At 45.0% G+C, this 21480-nt stretch overlaps 1 pseudogene; it reads left to right on the plus strand.

The window, feature by feature from the left end:
• Positions 1–11727: 11727 nt before the first annotated feature.
• Positions 11728–11842, plus strand: LOC115857056 (U6 spliceosomal RNA; annotated as a pseudogene).
• The last annotated feature ends 9638 nt before the right edge of the window (positions 11843–21480 follow it).

Below are 21480 nucleotides of genomic sequence, written 5' to 3' on the forward strand. Positions count from 1 at the left end.
CACAGATGACTCTGGATACACATGGCCTGGAGGCTGGAGCTCTGTAGTCTAAGGAACATTCATATGGTTAAGAGTCCCTGAGCTGATAATTAAATCTGCTGCTTCTTTTTCTTTCTTTCTTTTTAAATTTGAAAGGAAATCATGTTGATATTTTTGATATCGATGATTTGTTTTGAGATGGTAGAACTGATTTTTATAAAAAAAGATATTGTGGCATATTTGAGTATCACAAAGAAGTAGGTAGTGGGAGGGATCCGATGCAGTCAACTTTGCTTGGGAGAACGTGTTTCCCTCCTGCTGACAGATGAAGGTCCCCTTTTATCTCTGCCCTTTCCAAGGTGATAATGCCCCTTGCTCCTTACATATCCATCTGGTATATAAATGAAGCTATCTGTAGAGAAAGATGAGCCAGGCACCAACTGAATCCCAAGGTCTAGATCAAGAAAAAGGGAACCATGAAGATGTTACCCAGGAACTGATTGAAATGACAGGATTACCTTTGCTGTCTGTGTGTGTGTGTGTGTGTGTGTGTGTGCGTGTGTGTATGTTTATGTAGCTTCTGTCCTTTGTTTATCAATGGAACAATGAACACTGGTCCTCAAGCTCTATTTTGGGTCAGCTGGTGTCACTCTAGCTATGGGAGTTGAAAAGATACCCGCCTGGAAGAGAAAAAAATAGCCATGAGTGTTTGTACAATTAAAAGACTTGTAGTCTTGGTGAATTGTGACTCGAGTCTTAAAACACCAAATAAAATATTCTACTTATCTCCTTTCCCTTTACTGACACCCAAGTACACTTGGAACACTGACAAGCAGAATCTTTTATATCTGATGAAACAGGGCAGTAACCATCGAGTGAAAAGGATTGAGATGTGAACCAACCGCCAGCCTATTCCCAGACCATTTATGATATGTCGGGTATGTTTCCTGATAACTAATGAGCTAATTTTTTAATATAAATGTCAGTTATACAGCATTATAATTCAACATGTGTATATACCCCAAAGTGGTGATCACCGTAAGTCTAGTTACCATCCATCATGATCGATCCCCTTCACCCTTTACCCACCCGTCCCCTGAACTAGTTTTAATTATTATTTTTTATTTTCAGGCTGTGTCTACCTATTATTATGTAGCATGGGAAATGAAGACATATATCACATTTAATAGAAATCTGTACAAATCAGGTCCAGAGAAACACTTTCTGATAAATAATAAGGAAGCAATGTAGGTAGCTTGGGTTGTTTGACTTTCCTCTTCTCCTTACATGAACATACAGAATCAGATTGCTTTCTTTGTATCCATAATATTCTGCCATGTCTGGATGAGAGTGCCAAGGTGAAAAATTCAACAGACAAGTACTTGTGCCACTCACCACACCCAGCTTGCTCGTCTGCCCACTGCGTGCTGTACTCCTAGTAAATCCCTGCTGGCCATGTTCCACACCATGAGCAGAGCAATACCCACCTCCTCCAACAATTCATCCGTTGATGCCATTATCCACTGTTTATGACACTGCAACCACAGTAATGAATTGATATGTCTTGATCTTTGCAATGCTTAGACAGGAGGCCACACATTCTAAGAAAAAACAATGTCAAGACAACTCTATCCGGCAGGGGTTGGAAATGGATACTGTGCAGGAAAATGCATTAAAGTTGAAGAGGGTTTTGTTTAACATGGTGGTTTTAAAGACGTAAACAATTATGATGGGCAATAACTCCCTCAATCGGAAGATTATGAAGAAGCCCCACATAGGCCAGGGTGCTGGTATGATTCCAAGTGGTGCTACCACGATGAAACACTAGGGGTCACCATATTAATACCAGTGTCCAGGCTCCATTGCTCTCCAGAGAGCCTACCATCCAGGAGCTCTTGGCTCCCTGTTTATGCAAGGAATGTTGCTCAGTGCCTACCGTTCATGACGTGTGACCCTTTGCAGTTATTTCAAGCACCACTGAAACAATGGGGTAGAGTCCTCTCTAAGCCTCTTTCTGGTGAATGACATTTTTTAAGGGCCACCTAAGTGTATCAATCCATTATTTGGGGCTAGAGATAATTATAAGGGGTGTGTAGGCCAATTAACCAAATATAGAACATTTTCATTCAATAGCTGCACAGTATGACATTTCAGATGTTCTGCTTAATCCTGAGTCTCTCAAACCATGTCAATACTTTTTTACTTGGCAGGATTGATATTCTGTTGAGTGTTGACTAAAACATTAATCTCTCTCTTCCTTTGCTTCTCATCTCTTTATGTTTTCAATCCCCAATTCAGAAACTATTCTCCAAAGAAGAAATTTAAGCAGTTGTCTATAATCTACAGATACGTTATCACCAGGCTGTACCACAGTCCCTAGAATCAGAATGGGAGACTGCTGACCCAGATCCACAGGAGGCCCCAACCTCATAGTGATACGATTCCACTTACTCCTATTTTAGTCCTAAGGATAGTGCTACCCGCCCCACCATCATAAGTAGGAAACTCTAGTTATCTCATTTGGCGTAGAGCTTCTGAAGGCTAGGATGCAAGCAATTGATGATCTGTGAACAGCATTTAAACCACATACACGCAAACATATACACACACCAAAAAAAATCAGTATTGCAAGGGAAACAGATAGCAATTGATAATAATGGTAAATTCATAGCCTGGATAAAGTGCACATCTAAGTCAAAATTAATTTCAAAGCTTCTGGGTTTTTTACGTGTTCTCTTTGTCTCTCTTTATTTATTGAGTATCTAATATGCAGAGGCATGTGTCTGGCAATGGGGGAGATAGAAAGATATACATGTGCAAAGAAGGTAACTAGTGATTACTATGGCTTTCTCTTCCCTGCCCCCACCATTTGTGCAGCTGTCTTACCCAAATACATCCCTTCTTCATCCACCATTTCCCTCCCACCCTGTTCAGTCATGGTCTCGTATTTTCTTCAGCATTTCATATTATTCTGGACTGTTACTTTCACCCAGCCTTTTGCTCTGTCTCTAGCCCATTTCACTGTACATATCTGTGGAGAAACTGAAATATATTTTGCAGTTTGCATTTCTCTTCCTTATCAGGCCTTTCTTTCTCTAAGAAAGAAAAATGTTGATATTACTTTTATTTTTGTGTGTAGCTTTCAGTCAGTTTCTTTCTGTGGGTTATCATGCCTTAATAGTGAAAACAGAGGATTCCCCCTTTTCTTCCCCTACAGCAACCATGGTTTAGCGGGAAAGTGATTTAAGATATTTCTATGCAGCAAATTAATTTTGCAAAGCCAATGGTACAGAAGTAGAAAAATAAATCAAAACCATGCCAAGAGTGGTGTTTTTTAAGAAGGTATTTGGGGAGACTTGAAATATGCTTCTGTTGAATCTGAAAATTAAACTCTTGTGGGTCCAACCCTTAATTCCTAGCAAATTACAACGGAGCCGTCCAGGGTATAATCATATCGAAGGACGTATTTGCTATTATTTGTTTTTTAATTTAAGTTCTTCCAAACTCTAGCCTATAAACACCATACATAAGAGAGTTCTTTATCTCACTTGAAATAAGGAAACTTTCATTGTTAACTAAGAGGTTCACAACTTTGACGTTCCATTTCTCCAGAACTGGAAATTCTTAACACAGTGACCCTTGGCTCTTTGCAGCTGCCAAAGGGTGGGAAAGAAGGAGAGAGAGAATGTCTCCAAGGCTCTCTCAGAGCAGTGCGGGCTTGGACAAAAATTGCAACAGCATACGTCAAAAGCACACTGCTCAAGAAAGAGATTGTATAAAGTCTAGCTCCAGTTCAGTTATATCATGCATTTTATTTTCTTTCTGGTTCTCCAGTTGATGTTACCCATAATTTAATTTTTGAATCAGATAAACATCCTCACTGCATACAAAGCTATACTTGGATAATCCTGATAAGCTCATAAACAAGAAGGCGATAAAACAGAAGTTTCTAACCGAGGGTCTGTGGACCCCAGTAATTCCGTGGTTTGGTTGTGTTGAAATCCTCGGAAAAACATATGTGAAATTTGGGACTCATATTAACTTTTCTGCGGAGGGAGTCCACAACATTTATCATTTCCTCCAACAAGCCATGTGCCCCCCTACCCCAGCAGCTTAAGAACCCACTGGACTTGAGTGTCTTCTCTGAGTGAGGTGTTCCGTGACTGAGTCAGGAATCTCCTGGTCAGGCTTCATCACTGCATGGACTAGGAAATTTCAATTAATGATAATACCGTTAATATTTACTGTTTTCCACGTCCCAGAGCACTGTTGTGAGCACATTCTGTGTAGTCATTTCACCTTATCAGGTGGAAACTACTCTTATCCCCATTTTATAGCGGAGAATGCTGAAACACAGACAGGTAGGCAGCTTGCCCATGGACACAAGTTGGGAAAGTGGCAGAGTTAAGACAGAGCCCGGGTCTGGCCCTGTAGCCCCTGGGCTTAACCGATGCTTAGCCACTCTGCATGCGGCCTCCTGACTGAGGGGTCCTCCCAGACAGGGGCTGTCCCTTTCAAAACAAAACAGGACTGAGAGTCTAAGGAAATGTGAGCACGAAGAAGTAAGGAAATCAACTTCAACTTCCCTCATCCCCCTCCAGGTTCCCAGGACACTAGCAATTCAGGGCAAGGCTAGCAAAATGCCAGGGCACTGCTCGGTGCCAGAGAGGCCTCCGAGGGCAGCAGGCAGGCCTACGGGCCCGAGGAGTCAGTCATCCACCTTCGGGGCCCTTAGCGCCTCACGTTTGAAGACCACTTTCCAGTTGACAAGCCATAGCCGCGTCTCTCCCCTCCCCACTGCCCTGCCAGGAAGACAGGTGGAGATCATCTCACAGACAGGAAAACTGAGGCCCAGAGTGGTCACGGCCTAAGCTACAGCAGAGCGGTGTCTAGGGCCCAGGTCTCCAGACCCGCAGTCCGGTTCTCTTTCCATGGCTCTCTGTTGCCTGGCCCATAGGTATCCCTTGGCATCTTCAACAGAACAACCAGACAGGCAAGAATCCACATGCACTCAACTCCGCTCCAGTGGGAGCCTTTTTATCTGTGGCCGCAGAGTAAGCCCTACCCTGACCCAAGGCAACCACGTGACTTTCACTATCTCATTTAATCCTGAAAACAACCCAGTGAGGTGACTATTATTTCTTCAGTTTCACACACAGGGAAACTGAGACGTAGTAGCACAGCTTGTCAGTTATAAAACCCAGACATCATACCCAGGCATGTCCGATTCCCCAGTGTTTGCTCTTCACCGCTGGGCCATGCCACCATCCAGGGAGGCAGGAAAGAGCAGAGGAGTAGGAAATGGACAGCCCCATTTGCATGATGAGCAAGGCTTTTTACCTTTTCCGAGGACTGCACAGACGGAAATCTGTTTCAAACACTAGCGCATGGGGTCAAAATTAAAGAGGACAATTACGAGTGATTCGTCACTGGAGTGGGGCTCCATGGGCATCTTCAAAAATAGGATCGGCTCTCACCCACTTGGACCTGGCACAGAGGAGCCGCCGGAGAAGTCCTTTCTAGGCCTGTGATTCTGTGATTAACTCTTTTAAAGGAGTCAGACTGCTGAAGCTCATTAGAAACAATGGCCCCATTTCTCAGGGGCTGTCGAGTCAAGCGGGTCCTGAGGAAATTTCTCTGGCACCCAGGGATCATGAAATTAACACCAGAGCCGCTGGCACCAGATCACTGTCCTCTGTTGAGACCTCAGGAAGGGAACAGTCACTCAACCTTTTTGTCCTGAAAACCCAGGAAGCCCAGACGGCGGGTGGTTTGGGTTTCAGCACCTCTGAATGCATCATTTCAAACAGCCGCTCTTCCTAAATTTTCATTCATTCCGAGTTCCCAGGAGAAGCATCCTGAATGAACAGAGGGGCCGGGAGGGCTTTGAAAGGCTGGTGGGAGAAGGTGATTGGGAAGGACTCTGAGCCGGATAGAAGGCAACAAGTGAGGCTCACGTGCCGGTGCCAGGGCGGAAGGGGCCCTTCTGTCTCTGATCCCTGAAACAGGCCACCTGAACAGGGGCCTTCGGGAGTTTTGCACAGACCCCCGGCATGGACAGCCGGCCAGCGCCACCGAGCTGCCGCCAGCAGCGCTTCCAAAGGGGGAGGGTAGAAGGCCGTGTCTTTAATGTGCTCAGTGGGTAAAATTCCTCTTTGTGGAACCTTCCCTCAGTTTCCAGCATTATGTCTACTGAAGACTGTTTTCGCAGCCCAGAGGAGACCTGGCCGCCCTGCAAGCCAGAGAGGCTGTAAGCCTCCCCTCCAAAGGTGGCTGGGATCCCCGGGGCAGCCCAGAGGGAGAACCAGCCCCAGGCCCCAGAGAATTAGGGTTTCTCCTCCATCAGCAGGAGAAATGTATATCTCAAGGGTTCTCGCTGAAAGAACTATGGGCTGGAGGGAGCCAGAGAAAGGTCTGACTTATGGCCACTGTAAAAGAAAAGACGAGAAACTGAAAAGAAAACAAGAAAAGAAAAGAAACAAGTAGGGTGGAGGAGTGTAGGGGAGGGTTGGGGGTTTCTTCTGCCACAGTTTCTCTTTCAGAGATCTGAAATCGGCAAGTGTTACGTCAAAGCTTTCTCCAAATGACTTGATGAGGGTTTTTGGTTGGGTTGCAGCACTCCCGGGACTCATTGGGATGGCAGGATAAAAATTAATTAGAGGCTGTTTGGAGGGGGCTTTGCAAGACAGCCTGAGGCTACGCTTCAGTCTGGTCGTTAGAAGCAATATCATCACCACCTCCTCGCCCAGAGAATAGACCTGCGCTGGGGCGGCCGGGGGGAGCCACGGAACGTTCAACACAGACATCAGAGCCAAGACTTCCTCCCAGAGAGATTACTTACCACAAGCCAGTGGATCTACCTGCTGACAACCTCAGAAATGTGTCTCGTTTCATTTTCAGATTTTTAAGAGGGGTTACATCTGAAGCTTACAGAATCCTGATGAAACGCCTGGTGGAAGAAGAGGTACTTGCCTCTTCCATGCCTCTCAATGTGACCTCTAGGCTGGGTAGAGCCACCAGACAGGCACAAGGCAGGCAAGATCCTTTCCAGGATTTGCTTCCTTCCTGTAGGGGGTGGCACACCAAAGAGGAGGACTCTAGGAGTTGGCACGTTTCTGCATGACCAAGCCTGACCCATGATTATTTCAAATTCAGATACTTTACAAGAAAAGTAATGCAAGCCCTCTTCACTCCTCTGTTCTTTCTCTTTCTCCCTTCCCTTCCTCTGCCCTGTGGTCCTCATGCCTCCTCTCTTCTCTCACCCATACGTAATCCTCCTCTACCTGAAGTACTGGTTCAGTGAGTGACCTTGAGGTTGGAATAATTGGGAACTGGCTCCTTAATTCTGGATGAAATAGTTCAAAGCATGAGATTAGTCCCAGCATTTTGTCAGTCACAAGTAGCTTTTCCAGCTGTATATTTCACCCTGAAATGGAAAATGCAAAGGGAGTGAATGCCTGGGTTTCCTTCTTAAGAGCACTTTTAGCCATAATGAAAGATCCTGTGCGCTTCATATATATTTATCTCCATATCACGGTAAAAATGTTAGCTAGTTAGTCCTTACAACGTTTCCTGTGATGCAAGCAATAATTAAGATCCCTGTCTTATGGATGGAAAAGCTGAGATTGTTCCTATTTCCCGTGTCCAGAAAAAGGCAATCTGTGTGTGAGCTCAAAGAAAATTTGGAACCTCCGAGGGCCCTCCCCTCTCCCTAGACTTAGCTGTGTCTGTTTTATTGCCTGTAATTGCTTCCTTGCGTCATGGTGAGGATGGGGGTAGGGTAAACCAATGGGAACAATTACCAAAAGAAAAATAGCAAGTTTCCCTCCCAACCGGCCACTTCCAAAATGAGTCCACCAGCTGCGTCGTGATATGAAGTCACGCTACCGCGCATCTCAGCAGCTTCCCGCTTTGAAAGCTATCAATACATTCTTTAAGGTGAGACTTGTTCCCTTGACCTTAGACAAGGAGTGATCGTGGCACTCACCACGTCTTCAGAAGACACAAGAAGGCTTCCTCCAAGGAAGGCTGGCCATCCAACCTGAACGCTCGGCTTATTTCAGAGGGGTGTGCGGCAGTGGTGAGCCAAGCTAACACCGCTTCCGTGCCCTGATCTGCTTATACATAACCGGAGAGACAAGACATAGTCCCCAGTGCACAGGGATGATAGCGGCTGGTTAATGAGCTCAGGGGGCAGCCTAGGACCACCCCTTGCCCACTCGCTCTCCGCCGAAGGGAGGTGAAAGGAGCTACTTGAGGGCTGCTCTCAGAATCCAGGCCCAAACTGAAGTCAAGGTCAAGGGGTATGGCCACCTAAAGCCAAATCCTCTCCACTAAGTGCTTTCAAAACCAACCGGTCTGCCCGGAAATCAATCTACTGCTTTCTAAGCAGCCAGCATATTTAGAACTGTGGAAATTAAAGATGGAAAAGACCTATTAAGCCTTCTAGATCATTCCCTAGGGCCCAGTGCAGGCTCATTCCCTGTAGTACATTTGTTAGCGCTGTGTCAGGCCTAATTTCAAGTGTCTCAAGCAATGAACATAAAGGAGACAGAGATAGTGGTGTCTGCCCATGGCCGTGAACAATGATCATGTGATTAGAGTCCTCCGTGCTGCTCGCTGGCCTTTGGCATGCCTGGAAAGGGTTTGGATTCCCCAGGGCTCGGCCCAGAAGACACCAGCAGCTTCTAGAAAGTGGAGACATTTAGAGAACTCCTCACTTCTTTCTGTGTGAGCAGAGTAACACCCTGCCTTTCGGAAGTATCAAGGCACCAGGCTCTCTGTAAATAAATTGCCGTAAGGTGAGAAGAGAGAATCCAGGTGTACCAGGACTCATTTTAAAATGAAATAAACCCTACCCCCAAGGAATCCAAGCTTCTCTCTCACAAATTTTATTCTGCGTCGGTCATGGGTTCACGGAACCGCATTTCTAACCAGTGGTGAAATGGAGGAAACATTTTCAGAGATGCCAGGGCTTTATTCTAGAACATTCAGGACCCAGTGATAGGAAAATAAGAACAGATGGCTCACAATAGCACAGTCAAGTTTTTTCTGAGAAATCATTTCTCTTTTTATCTCTGTTCCCAGCTAGGGAGGAAGCAGGTCACATTCACAATTTCAGGTGGAAGAAGACTCTTTAAATGAGGGTAAACAGAAGCCAAAGCTAATAGAATCCAGAGAACAAAGGGATCAGAATCGAATGCAAGCCGTGTTCTTTCTACTTCTCCGTTTTGAGACGATGGAGAAAGTCCCTTTAGATATTCACATCAAAAATTCCAAACGCGTGCATTGTAAAGCCCAACTCTGTTACAGGACACGAGCAAAGGGAGTCATTCACGGGTCCAGTGCAAAAACGGTGTGACAAGGACTTCCCTGGTGACGCAATGGTTAAGAATCCGCCTGCCAATGCAGGGGACACAGGCTCGAGCCCTGGTCCAGGAAGATCCCACATGCCACGGAGCAACTAAGCCCGTGCGCCACAACTACTGAGCCCTCGTGCCACAACTATTGAGGCTGTGCGCCACAACTACTGAAGCCTGCACACCTAGAGCCCGTGCTCCACAACAAGGGAAGCCACCGCAATGAGAAGCCCATGTACCACAATGAAGAGCCCCCGCTCGCCGCAACTAGAGAAAGCCCGCGTGCAGCAACAAAGACCCAACACAGCCAAAAATAAATAAATGAAATAAATAAAATTTAAAAAAAAAAAAAAAAAAAAAACAATGTGACAGCTCATCGACCCCAAAGATCTTGAAAACGGGACCACATTACACTTCCTGGAATAAGAGTTTCCTCCAAAGAGACTCTCTAACCCCATACCTGTTCTCAAGGATGAGGCCCATTTTCTTTCCCGGATACTTGAAGCAAAACTGAACTTTTCAAAGCCTGAAGTTTGACGCTTGGTCCAGCAGCAAATTCACTTGCCAACCCCCCCCCCCCCCACTTCCTCCCTGTAGCCCTGTTCTCTTCCACTTTAAAGCATTATCTCATCTCAGCATTGCCGCTTTTTTTAAGTTCAATGTCAATAGCTAGTTAGGAGAGGGCAGGAGGGTCAGGGTTTAGGACTCCAAACCGTCCTTGACGTTTCTCTGTAGATGGATCTGCTGTTTGCATCAGCCCCATAAAAAAATAAAAAAAATAAAAATCCCTCTTTACTATCTGAGGAAAGATCAGAACAGGAAAATGTCAGTTTGAGAGCTGACAGAATTCTGATAAGAATGAACTGGAAATGAGAGAAAGAAAGGAAGAAATGCTGTCACTCAGAGTTTTTAATTTAATGTTTTTAGACAAACATGTTTCCCACTGAGTGTGTATGTTTTTTTCACACACGAGTCTTCCATCCCTCCACCTCTTTTCCAAACGCTCTTCTTGAGAGAAAGGCTGTCTATTTTGACTTGATTTGATTTGATTTTTACGGTCTTTCCACAACCTTTCAAAGATCTGGAAGGGTCAACCCTCCTGGCCTGAGAGCTGTGAGCACATTCACTCCACAGCATTTCTTCTAAGCCCTGGAATCGTTTCCACTTTCAGAAGTATCTATACATATTTTTAGAGTTAGGGAGATAATTTAAATTCTCAGGCTTAATTGAACCGACAGAATGGAGAATGGAGCGCTCCAGATGGAAACACTTTCAGAGTGTGACGACCTCTGAGTTCAAATTTAATACCTACATAATAAAGGCTTGAAGATAATATAATGGGCATTGTTTCTGTTGCCTTATTTTTTTTTTCACTTGTGTAGCAACTTTCCTATTAGAGGAAATGGCTAATGTTTTTAAATACAGGCTACACGAAACATCAAGAAATGACCCCCATTAAAAGATATATTTTTCATGAAGAAAAGGCCAAGTCTTTGATGAATAAAATACTCAGTAAGAGTTAAGTGTTCTTCTGAATGGAAAAAAAAAAAAAAAAACTTTCTCTGGAAACTAGGCAGTTGCCCAGTTCACCAACAAAGCATTTACTGAGCACCTACTCTATGCCTGGCACTCTACCAGGCATTTTATATCATCTCACTTAGATATTATTATCCACATTTTTCAGCTGAGAAGAATGAGGTGAAGAGAGGTGGGTTTGCCCAAGATGGCAGAGAAGTGGCGTGACAGACCCAGGGTGCACACCTGGTGGGGCTGCTAAGCGTCCTCTGTGTACAGGCCGTGTCCAGCATGTAGTGACTTTTGTCCTGCATCTTTATGCAGGGTGCCTTAAATGTCCTGTATTCAGCTACCTTTAATAAGTTACAAAAGCTTGTTACAGCTACTTTTCAAATTTAACTAAGCGTTCTGTATTTTTATTTGCTAAATCTGGCACCCCTGATATCTGTATCTCAAAATCCCAAATCTAGAGGTTTGCCCCTTCTTCTACACGAAGGAAACAAGTTTTCCTGGACACTTGATGCAATGAGCAATGTACACACTAGGCCTGATCTATAGTAGTTAGGAGTGTGCGCTCTGCAGTTGTTGAGACTTGGGTCTCATCCTTGCTCCACCACTTGCAAGCTGTGTGACCTTGGACCTCCCTGAGCTTCAGGCTGCCTAGCTGTAAAATGAGGACAAGAGTAGTACCTACTTCATAGGTTGTATGGAGATTTAAGAAGAGAATGCATGTAATAAAATAACCCGGTTTCTGGCACACAGTAAGTGTTCAAGAGACATTAGCTATTACCTGTATCTTCAAAATTATTCTACTATGGCTCTTCTAAAGCACAGCTCTGCTCAGGCATCCCTTTGCCTTAAAACATCAATTCTCTTGCTCGCTTCGGCAGCACGTATACTAAAACTGCAACGATACAGAGAAGCTTATCATGGCCCCTGCTACTTGAAGCAAGGATGACACGCAAATTCGTGAAGCGTTCCATATTTTTGCAGCCGCGTAGCACAGGGAGATCAGCTCAGTGCTTTGTGACCACCTAGAGGGGTGGGATAGGGAGGGTGGGAGGGAGACACAAGAGGGAGGATATATGGGGATATATGTATACGTATAGCTGAGTCACTTTGTTATACAGCAGAAACTAACACACCATTGTAAAGCAAAAGATGTTAAAAAAAAAAAAGAAAATCAATTCTCTACAAGAAACAATGCAGATCCCTTATCTTTGTATGTAATGTCTGACCCCACCAAACTATTCCCTGCTACCACACATATGAGACAGTCAGTCAATGACTGTCAGCATAACCTGCTGAATACAACTCTGAATGTGACTTAAGGAAATAATTATGTTTTCAGATTTAAGTGTGAATTCTTTTTCTGCCAAATAGGATTAACTGATATCGCGTCCTTGGGCTTCTTTGTCCTTATAGGTGGATTTCACTTTTTAATTAATGATGCCATATAACTTAGGATGTTCTGGGACCCTCTGCACAAGAACACCGCACTGGAGGAGGCAAAATGCTAGAGAAAGTGTCAGTGGGAAGATTTTTGTGGGGAAAAGAGTTAAGGTTCTGTCTGTCCACCACCCTCGAGGCTCACACCCCTTCCTCTGACCAAGCTCACCTCCTGGCTTCAAAGCAGTCAGGCCGTAAACACTAAGGAGGGATTTTACTGGCCCATCCTCAACTTGCTATTTTATTGTCTGGCATTTCCGCTACCTTCTCTGGGAGTTAACAAAAATATCTTCCATAAAACGGTGTTTGGTTTTGCAGGCTTGGATTCACGTTGTCCGCGGGGGCTTCCTCTGTAGCTACATTGTCTTCTCTAGCCCTTGCCATGCTGTCTCCTGGTCACCCTGTGTTCTTGGGAGGCATCAACCACTGTCTGGACGCTTCTGTCCCTGACCTGGGAGACATTGAGAAACACCAGGCCCTGACGGCACCCCCATGCACGGGGCAAACCCTAGAACCCCAGGACGGGGACCAGGCGGGAGGTTAAGTCAGAAGGAAGGGTGGGAAACAACCCCAAGGAGCCAGCATTCCCCCTGTGAGAGAAAAGAAGTGGTAGGCCAAAGGCTTGCCTTAGTGACAACCAAGGATACAAAGCAGGCCTCTTTATAGACACATGACCTGCATCCCTGAGGCCCTGCTCTTTACGGATTCATGCACTGGCATAAGTTCTAAATTGCTGCCAGTTTCACAACTGTTTTTAATTTAAAGGCCTCCAGGCCATGGTATTCCAGGGCAAAGAGAGATTTTTCTTCAAGCCGAGCAGAAGAACGAGATCAGAGCGCCCCCATGGCTTGCGACAGCCGACTTCACCTCCTCAGCTTGGGAAATCGTTATTAATTTCTCCCCATCTCCAAAACGTACTTCCATTTGGAGATAAGCGAACACACTGGAAACCATTCAGAGGAGGCTCCAAGGGGCAGAGCAGTCAAGCGCAGCGGCTATAAACATAACTTCCTTTTCAAAGAAAATAAAAGGACGTCTCAGAGTTTTCCAGAAGTTAAGAACGGTGTGTGATGTCTGAGCTGTAACACCAACCATCTCTGGAGGCCGGTAGAAAGAGAAGGGCTCAGTGACACCCCAGGAATAGAGTTCACGCGGACAGGGAATGCTTGACAAATCCCTTCAGGGAGGAAAAAAACGAAGGGGCGCTCACCTCACTTTACAGTAACCCAGTTGGGAAAGAACAAGAGAGTGAGCCAGGGTAATTATACAGGCGTTTTATTAGCCCCCGCTGCCTTTTAAAAGGCAAAGTATGAACTCCTAAATGCTGTAGTTAGGAAAAGGTGGCCACACTGGGTAGACAAAAGCCCATGGACTGCATGCCTGAAGGACCAACTTTTCCCGTGTATGAAGATAAATTTACCTGCCCTTCCATCTGGACACCGCCCTGTGTCCGGGCACTCTGCGAGACAGCTTGGCAGATAGAACATCAGCTGGTTTCAGCCCCCAATTGTCCCCTCAGCCAGGCACGTTTACAAAACCCACAAAACACCCAACCATGCATGGTGGCCCTAATAGGAATTATGCCTCCAACACACTTCTGTGACATATTGACCTCGTATAGATGATCACCTCCCTCCTCCCCAATCATCAAAGCCTACTTATCCCAGAGCAGTTTTGCCCAATTCCCTTTGAGTGATAATTGCATATTCACAGCCAAGGGCACAAAAGGAAAGAAATGGAACTTGGGTTAGTAGGGCAGAATTTCACCCCGACACTGCTCATAGATAACGCAGCCAGTGGTGATTTCAGCAGCCCCCTGAGGGCTTCCCCATCCATCAGGTGGAAACCTGTGCTGCCCCCATCAGAACAGAGGGGTTTGGGGTGACGGTCTCACTCCCACAGGAAGAGCTGGCATAAAGAGATGGCTCTGAAAACGAAACTGCAACCTCGCTTTAGGCCCTCCTTACACAAATTGCTCCAGACATTCCCATAAGCACTTCTCTCACTAAAGAAGATCCCCGTATAAAGAAGCAGGATGACACTGACCATGCAATGCGCCTGGGGAGACCAGGATGGCAGACCAGAGCTCTTGTTGCCCTGGCAACACCAATATGAATATGCCCAAAAGGGTGGATGGGGTGGGTTGGCAGAAAAATTTTATTGGCTGGGACTTCCCTGGTGGTCCAGTGGTTAAGACTCCATGCTCCTAATGCAGGGGGCCCAGGTTCCATCCCTGGTCAAGGAACTAAAACCCGCATGCTGCAACTAAGACCTGGTGCAGCCAAATAAATAAATAAATGTTAAAAAAAAAAAAAAGCTTATTAGCAACAGTTGCCACCCCCAGTCTCCCTGTGGGAGTGGGCTTCATGCCCACTCATGACTCCTATGCCGTCCCTTCAGCATCTGTGGCCTCATGACCTCCGCTGGCAGGCAGGGCACAGAGACCAGGTGATCTGGATCCTTCTAGTGAGTCTAGACCAGACTTGAGAGTAAAAGCAAAAAAAAAAAAAGAAGAATGAAATAAGAGGATCCCTTGTGAATGGATCTGGGTCCTGAATCTCTTCCCAACGTGGCTTTAAATCTTCCCTACAAATATTTGGATCTGTGCATAGCAAGTCTGATTTCATGGAGCAACTTGCTCTCTCGATGACCCCTGGGTCCAAGAGTTGGCTGGAGCCAGAAACGACTGGCCAAAGCCTGGATGGATTCAGCTAGCTCAGTCCCTGAAGGCTTTGTTCTTCAATCTGTTTATACAGTTTCCCGTAGGAGTATGTAATTTTAATCAGTAAATATCTCCCTTGATTTATCACCTTCTATTGACACAGTGGTAATTCAAGCAGTGGAACTAAAGCTGGGCCTGCTGTGTGTTTTTTCCCCTCATTGTGCCCGGCCTCTGTTTGATTTTTCTCCATCCTCTTAGGTAATTGGTCCGCCTCTGACACTCTCTGTATGACCGGCTGCAGTCAGGGGTCAGTGGGTTCCCCCTTCCAAAGAGCAGAATATTGTAACCAATCACGATGCAAGCCCATCTCAAGTTTGCAAAAACCAGAGCAGACAAACCACAGACTAATAGGACCCAGTGGATTTCATTTTTAAAGTAGAAATTCAAGATGCTTATAAAGAACACTGTTATCCTCTCTAGGCCCAGAGACAGTTTGGAGACTTAATCCGCTGATTTAGTATCTCTGAGTTGAACAGGGAGATCCTCTATCCCAAACCTTCTGGAGCTGCCAATTTCCACATTAGTGGATTGATCGCTCTGTAAACATGGGGTTGGAAAAGGCCTGGTATTCAGTTCTACTTTTTATTAATGCATTTATTTATTTAGTATTTATACTAGTAAATTGGTAAAAAAAAAAAAAAATTCCTTGGGCCCACTGTATTTTGATTTCAATATCACATTTGACCAAAAATGATCTCCTTGATAGCCAAGATAAAGAAATGAGGCCTTGCTAGTCATAGAGCTGGATGGATTCAAAGCTGGCTTGATATGCTCCAGGGTTCCGGACTAAGCTACTGGTGTTCGTAGGTGGACTAGAACTAAAAGGAAAGGCTTGATGTTTGGAGGACAGGGTCTAGATTCCCAAAAGATCTCAATAAACTGAAATAACGGGCTGAAAGTTCAAAGGCCAGAATCAATGGAACATTCTGAACTTCAGTTCCCAAAATCAAATGCCAATGCACTGAACAAGGGCAATCTGTTTAAGAGTAAGTTTTGCGAGACTTTGTTAGAAATTTAGGGGTCCACAAACTCAGTAGATGCTAACTGTGTGATCCACGGCTGCCAAAGTACTAATGAAAGCTTAGGCTGTGTTGGTAGGAATATGGTTTCCTCCAGTCATCATCTCACTAGACTTGACTTTCATTGAAGTTTTTCATCTTTTTATCCCCTGTAGTAACTATAACAGTGTCTCCTATCACAGAAGCTTATTTAAGTGTCATTTGGATAGATGGATGGATGGATGGATGGATGGATGGATAACAAGGGAAGAAAGCGACCCACTGGTCAACACATATCTAAAGTACTGTGTTCAGTTTTCAATGCCAATTTTAAGGATGGACATGAATAAAGTAGAAAGTGTAAAGAGAAGAATGCCCAGATAGTGAAAGATTTGGGAATCATGCCCTAGGTGAAAGAGTTGAAGAAATTGGTACGTTTAATCAGAAATAGAAGGCAAAGGAGTCTTTGGGAAGGAAGGCACGCTGGGAAAGGGGAGAGAAATGTCATCCAGATTTAGAATTGTGAGGGCAGGTACATACGAGAGGGATTACAATAATTTACATTGCTTTAGAGGATACAGCTAGAAGCACATGGTGGATACCTACAGATATCTACCTACAGACAGGTAGGTTTCAGCTCAGAACAAAGAGGAAATCTCCACCAGTCAGAAGGGTTCCCTGGTGCCTACTAGGGAAGTGGCCTGATTCTACCAATGGCTCTTTCTCTTTCTGATTGTTATAAGCAGCCCCCAACCGGAGCAGCTCCATCCCTATGATGTCTCCACAGCTAGCTGCCAATACTCCTTTCTCAGGGCTTTAATTTAATAGTGCTTTATATTACATTTAGTTTATACGTCTGTCTCCTTCACTAAGTTACAAATTCCTTGAGAACAAGGCCTGTGCCTTTCGTATTCTTTATACATAGTAGACACTTAATCAACATTTATTTGTTGAGTTAACTACAACCTGGCTGCCTCTTTGATTCAAGTCTAATACCAAAAAAAAAAATTGTTTGGTCTAGCCTGAGATCTGTGGAAACACAGAGGGCTCTGGAATGGCAATATAGCCGTGTTGGCTTTCCTCCAAAGTTCTGTATCTGGGGGAAGACTCATCTATGAATCCATTCTTCCCATCTTTAAAGTAAGGATACTTGTATTCTTGAGGTTTACAATACTGTGTACATAATGTTTCATATTCTTTCAAATAGAGGTAATCTCTGAATTTAAGGTGCCGTTATAATGATATATATCACACTAAAGAAACATTTTCTTCTTTCTCTTTACCATCAGCATTCTTTTTCGTTCCCAAAGTTCCCACTATGAAATTCTAGAAAATTCATTTCAGTAAAATCATTTTATCTGCTACCCATCCAAACATATATGTTGGGTTGCCCAAAAAGTTCATTCGGGCTTTTCTGTAAGGTGTTACGGAAAAACCGAATGAACTTTTCGGCCAACACAATATAAACCAGTGGAATCTCTTTTGCGTATAATGGAAGAGATCTTTATTTTCTTCTTCTTAAGGGAATTAATAACTATTTGGACTTTTCTCAACAACTCAAATCACTGAATAGTTTAGTCTGGGGGATATACAGATTTCACCTTCAGGTCACATTAAGGGAACAGAGTCTCTCAAATGTGGTGGTAGACGTGTTTCCACGACTGAGTCACACCAATGGTGCAAATGCAGGTGGGGCCAGGAATGAAATGATGAAGACAGTTGTCCTCAGGCTTATTCTGTTGGATGAAAAGAATGCCTCTGATGGCAGCCTTGTGCTATTTCTTATGATTACATCATTGCCTTCGTAGCGCATTAGGTTGCAGGGTGGGGCTGCACCAGCGCTTCAATATGAAGACTCTTCTGGAAGCTCAGTTTGTATCAAGCCTACATTCCATCACACTGCCACCTTCTTTCCCAAAGGTGGCAGCTATCTGGTGAATGGTAAAGTAAAAAGATTTCCAGAGAAGTAATCAGTAAAGTGCACGGAGGCTTAAGAACAACAACCAAAAAGGACAGGCTATCAGTCAATAAACAATAAAAACTTTGGGCGAGGACATTTTCCTCTTAGTGTTCTTGGCTATGAGAGAGAAAGTGAGATTCACGAGGACAGGTCAGGTTACTGCGTCTTAGCTCACGTTACACAGTTTCTATATAATACAATGGACACCCATAATGAGTGGTGAGAAGGATCAAAAATGGGGACTATCGTTTCCTACTATCACTTTAGGCTTTCAGGTGGGGCGGTAAGATACCTGATCTTGGGTATTCATGGAGTAATTGCATAGACATTGATCTCCTAATGGTAGACGATGAGTTAATTCATCCCCAAACCCTTCTAACTTGGCCGATGAGGAGTTATTAGTCATAGAACTCACTCTGGGCATTGCATATTCTATTATTTATTATTTACATATAAATGAAAGTGTGAGCCTTTCATTGGAGAAACTGGCCCACAGGCAAGAGAAGAGAATGGAGTGGTGGTGGAGGGATGTGGCAGCCCCTGCAGGATTCAGAGAGTTTCTGTCGCCAAGAGCCCAGGGTCAATACTGGCAAAAGGATGAGAGAATAAATAAATAAATATAGGAATTGGAGAGGAGTGTGGCCCAGGAGACAAGGTGGCTTGAGGGTGGCTCTGGTATCAGAAGAGGAAATGTTAGGAGTTTGATTCATTCCTTTACTCATTGATTCAGCAAATGTTTCTTGTCCTAGATCAGGATGTACAGACCTAACCCTGCCCACAGGTAAACAAATAATATGTAATGACAAGTGGGAAAAAGTGGTGTGAGGGAAACAAATAGGCTATTACAGGAGAAAATAATAGGGTGAGGGGTTAAAAGGATGGGAACCTATTTGAATAGACTGGTTAGAGAAGATCTCTAGGGGAGTTGACATTTAAACTTAAACCTGAAGGCTAAGAAAGAAACAGCCTTACAGATATAAAAACATGAATGGTGGGTGTCTGTGAAGCCCTCAAAGCAGGGACGTTCTTGGCAAATTCAAAGAGGTAAATGGAGCGGCACTTCCATTTACTGAGCCCCTGTCACAGTCAGACCCTGGTTTAGGTGCTTTGTGTGTTAAAGCATTTACTCCTCCCAACCCTTTGAGTAGACATTGTTGTTGTTCCTACTTTATTGGTGAGGAAAATGAGGCTAGCGTGTCTGGAGCATGAAGGACCAAAGAGAGATGGCTCAGTATCAAGTTGGAGAAGTGGGCAGGGCCCACCCAGTAGGGTTCTCAGCAGGGCAATGGGATTCATCTGATTTGGGTTTTCCAATGATCCCTCTGGCTGTTCATTGATGAGTGGACTGAAACAGGGCAAAAGAGGAAACAGAGGGACCATTTAGAAGGGCTTCGGGTTCCAGGCAAGCATGGATGTGGTTGGGCCAGGCAGGTGGTAGAGGAGATGGTGGGAAGTCGTAGCTTCGAGGCATGTTCTTGCTGTGTTGACATTTGAGAGAGGGAGAGAGAGCTGAGAAAGAGAGACTTGGAAATTGGGAGATTTTCAGGCACCTAACCAGGATCCCGACTCACTGTCAATCTGACTTAAATACCCTTTGCCTGCATGTTGTGGTTTGGCCGCCCTAATTCCTCTCTTGTTTTTTTGTCAAATGGACACACACATACACACACACCACTGATCCGCTGAGCACTCAGGAACAGTCAGCAAGTAAGGCTTGTCTCTATGCAGAGGAGAGAGACCTGCTACCCAGAAAAAGAGAGAGAGAGGAAAAAAAAAAAAAAAGAAGAAGGAGAAAACTAAGATGTGAAGACAGCTCACCTGGGGAAAGCAGGACCAGCTAACCTCAAGCCAATCATTAGCTCTGCCCAAGGCCACTCACACACTTGGGAATTTTAGGAGCCCGGAAACTCAGAGCAAAGTTTATTTTCAGAACAAGGCCTGAAGAAGGAAGCAAAGGATAAACAGGGACCAAATGTTTTAATTACTTGAAATGGTTTCCACCGCAACACCATTCCCCAAGTGTTAGAAAGAATGGCCGGGAGGGTTTACGGGGGACCCTTTCCCCCCAGCTCACTGCACCAGCCCCACGCACCCACTTGCATGACAGTTCCTTAGCAGGATGGGTGGGGCGTACCCATGGCTGTCTTGTGACTGTAGCCAAAACTGGGCGTCAGAGCCTGGTGAGTTTTCCAGGCGGCCGCCTGGAACCGTCCTTGGCTTCAGAACAGTAGCCACAGTTGGTTCTCCAGAGACCGCCTCTGAGTTTCATGTGATACAGTTCTTCATCTGGGTTTTATAGAGAACAGGGGTCTTGACCCTGGAATGGAAGAGAGCACAGCCTTGTTAGCAAACTGTCCGGGGAAAACTTTAAGGAAAACGAATGCGGTGGAGGCCAGGGAAGCCAGGAAGGGCTGAAGGAATACAGGCCTGTCACCCAGCACGGGGCCCCATCAGACTCCCCGGGTGTGGCCTCCAGACCAGCAAATCAAGTCCAGATAGCTCAGGGAGAGCCAGAGGAGAGGACAGACGTGTCGGGGGGGAAAAAATAGCTGCTAAGATGATAAAATGACAGAGGATACGACAAGCCGCGGCCCATCGAAGATCTCAGGAAACGCAGCTCGGAAAAAGTACAAAAGTCCTTCAGTGTGAGGTAATGAGGCACGTCTAATTATATTTAAGAAAGAAACAGCAAGAAATGCTTTCAAAGCCCTCCCCTCTTTCTTCCCTCACGAACCGAGTCCAAATCCCAAACCGAGAGACACCGTAATTTCAGAGAAAGTGAGGAATTTCCAAGAGCATCACGGGAAACAAGGTTGTGATTTTCCCAGAACTGAGAAAAACTATCACACCAGCCCTTCCCCGCCTGCTGCCTTTTTCCCTCCCCAAAAGAACTCCCATCAGGAAACGGCAGGGGGAGGAAGAAAAAAAAACCAAACCAAACAAAATTCAGGCAGCCCCACCATGAGAAATCAAGGCAGTCGAAATGACATTTGACACCGCCAGGCCACAGCTGAAGAACAAGGGAAAAGTTTTAGGGTGACTGTCACTGACCCATAGTCTCTCACTCCTAACCTTGCTCTCCAACATATGTTTCTCATTTCCTTGCTTATAGCTGGTCCAAGCTAATGATATGTGTTTTGGCCGGGATCCCGTGCTTGGCATACAGCCGGGCTTGTTCTCATTGTCCGGGCTACTTACAGAAACCTCTTTCTCTGTCTCTTTCTCTCTCTCCAAAAACTGGCTTGAAAGAACAGTAAATATGCAAAACAGCCCCCGTGCTCTATACAGCTACCATCTTGAACATGGCCCCCTCTACCCTAACACACCCCATCAATAAAAGCCTAAAGAGACCGTCCACGGGTGAGGGGTATGTTCAACACAAAAGCAGTGGAAATTCAAACAAATTGGCCCATTAGAGTCTCACACGGCTATAAATACAGCTCAGCTTGGGCTATTTTGAGGGACGGTGGCATGGGAAAGTTCGGCCTGGAATCTTGA

This window comes from Globicephala melas, chromosome 19 (assembly GCF_963455315.2).
Source record: "Globicephala melas chromosome 19, mGloMel1.2, whole genome shotgun sequence".
Classification (NCBI taxonomy): domain Eukaryota; kingdom Metazoa; phylum Chordata; class Mammalia; order Artiodactyla; family Delphinidae; genus Globicephala; species Globicephala melas.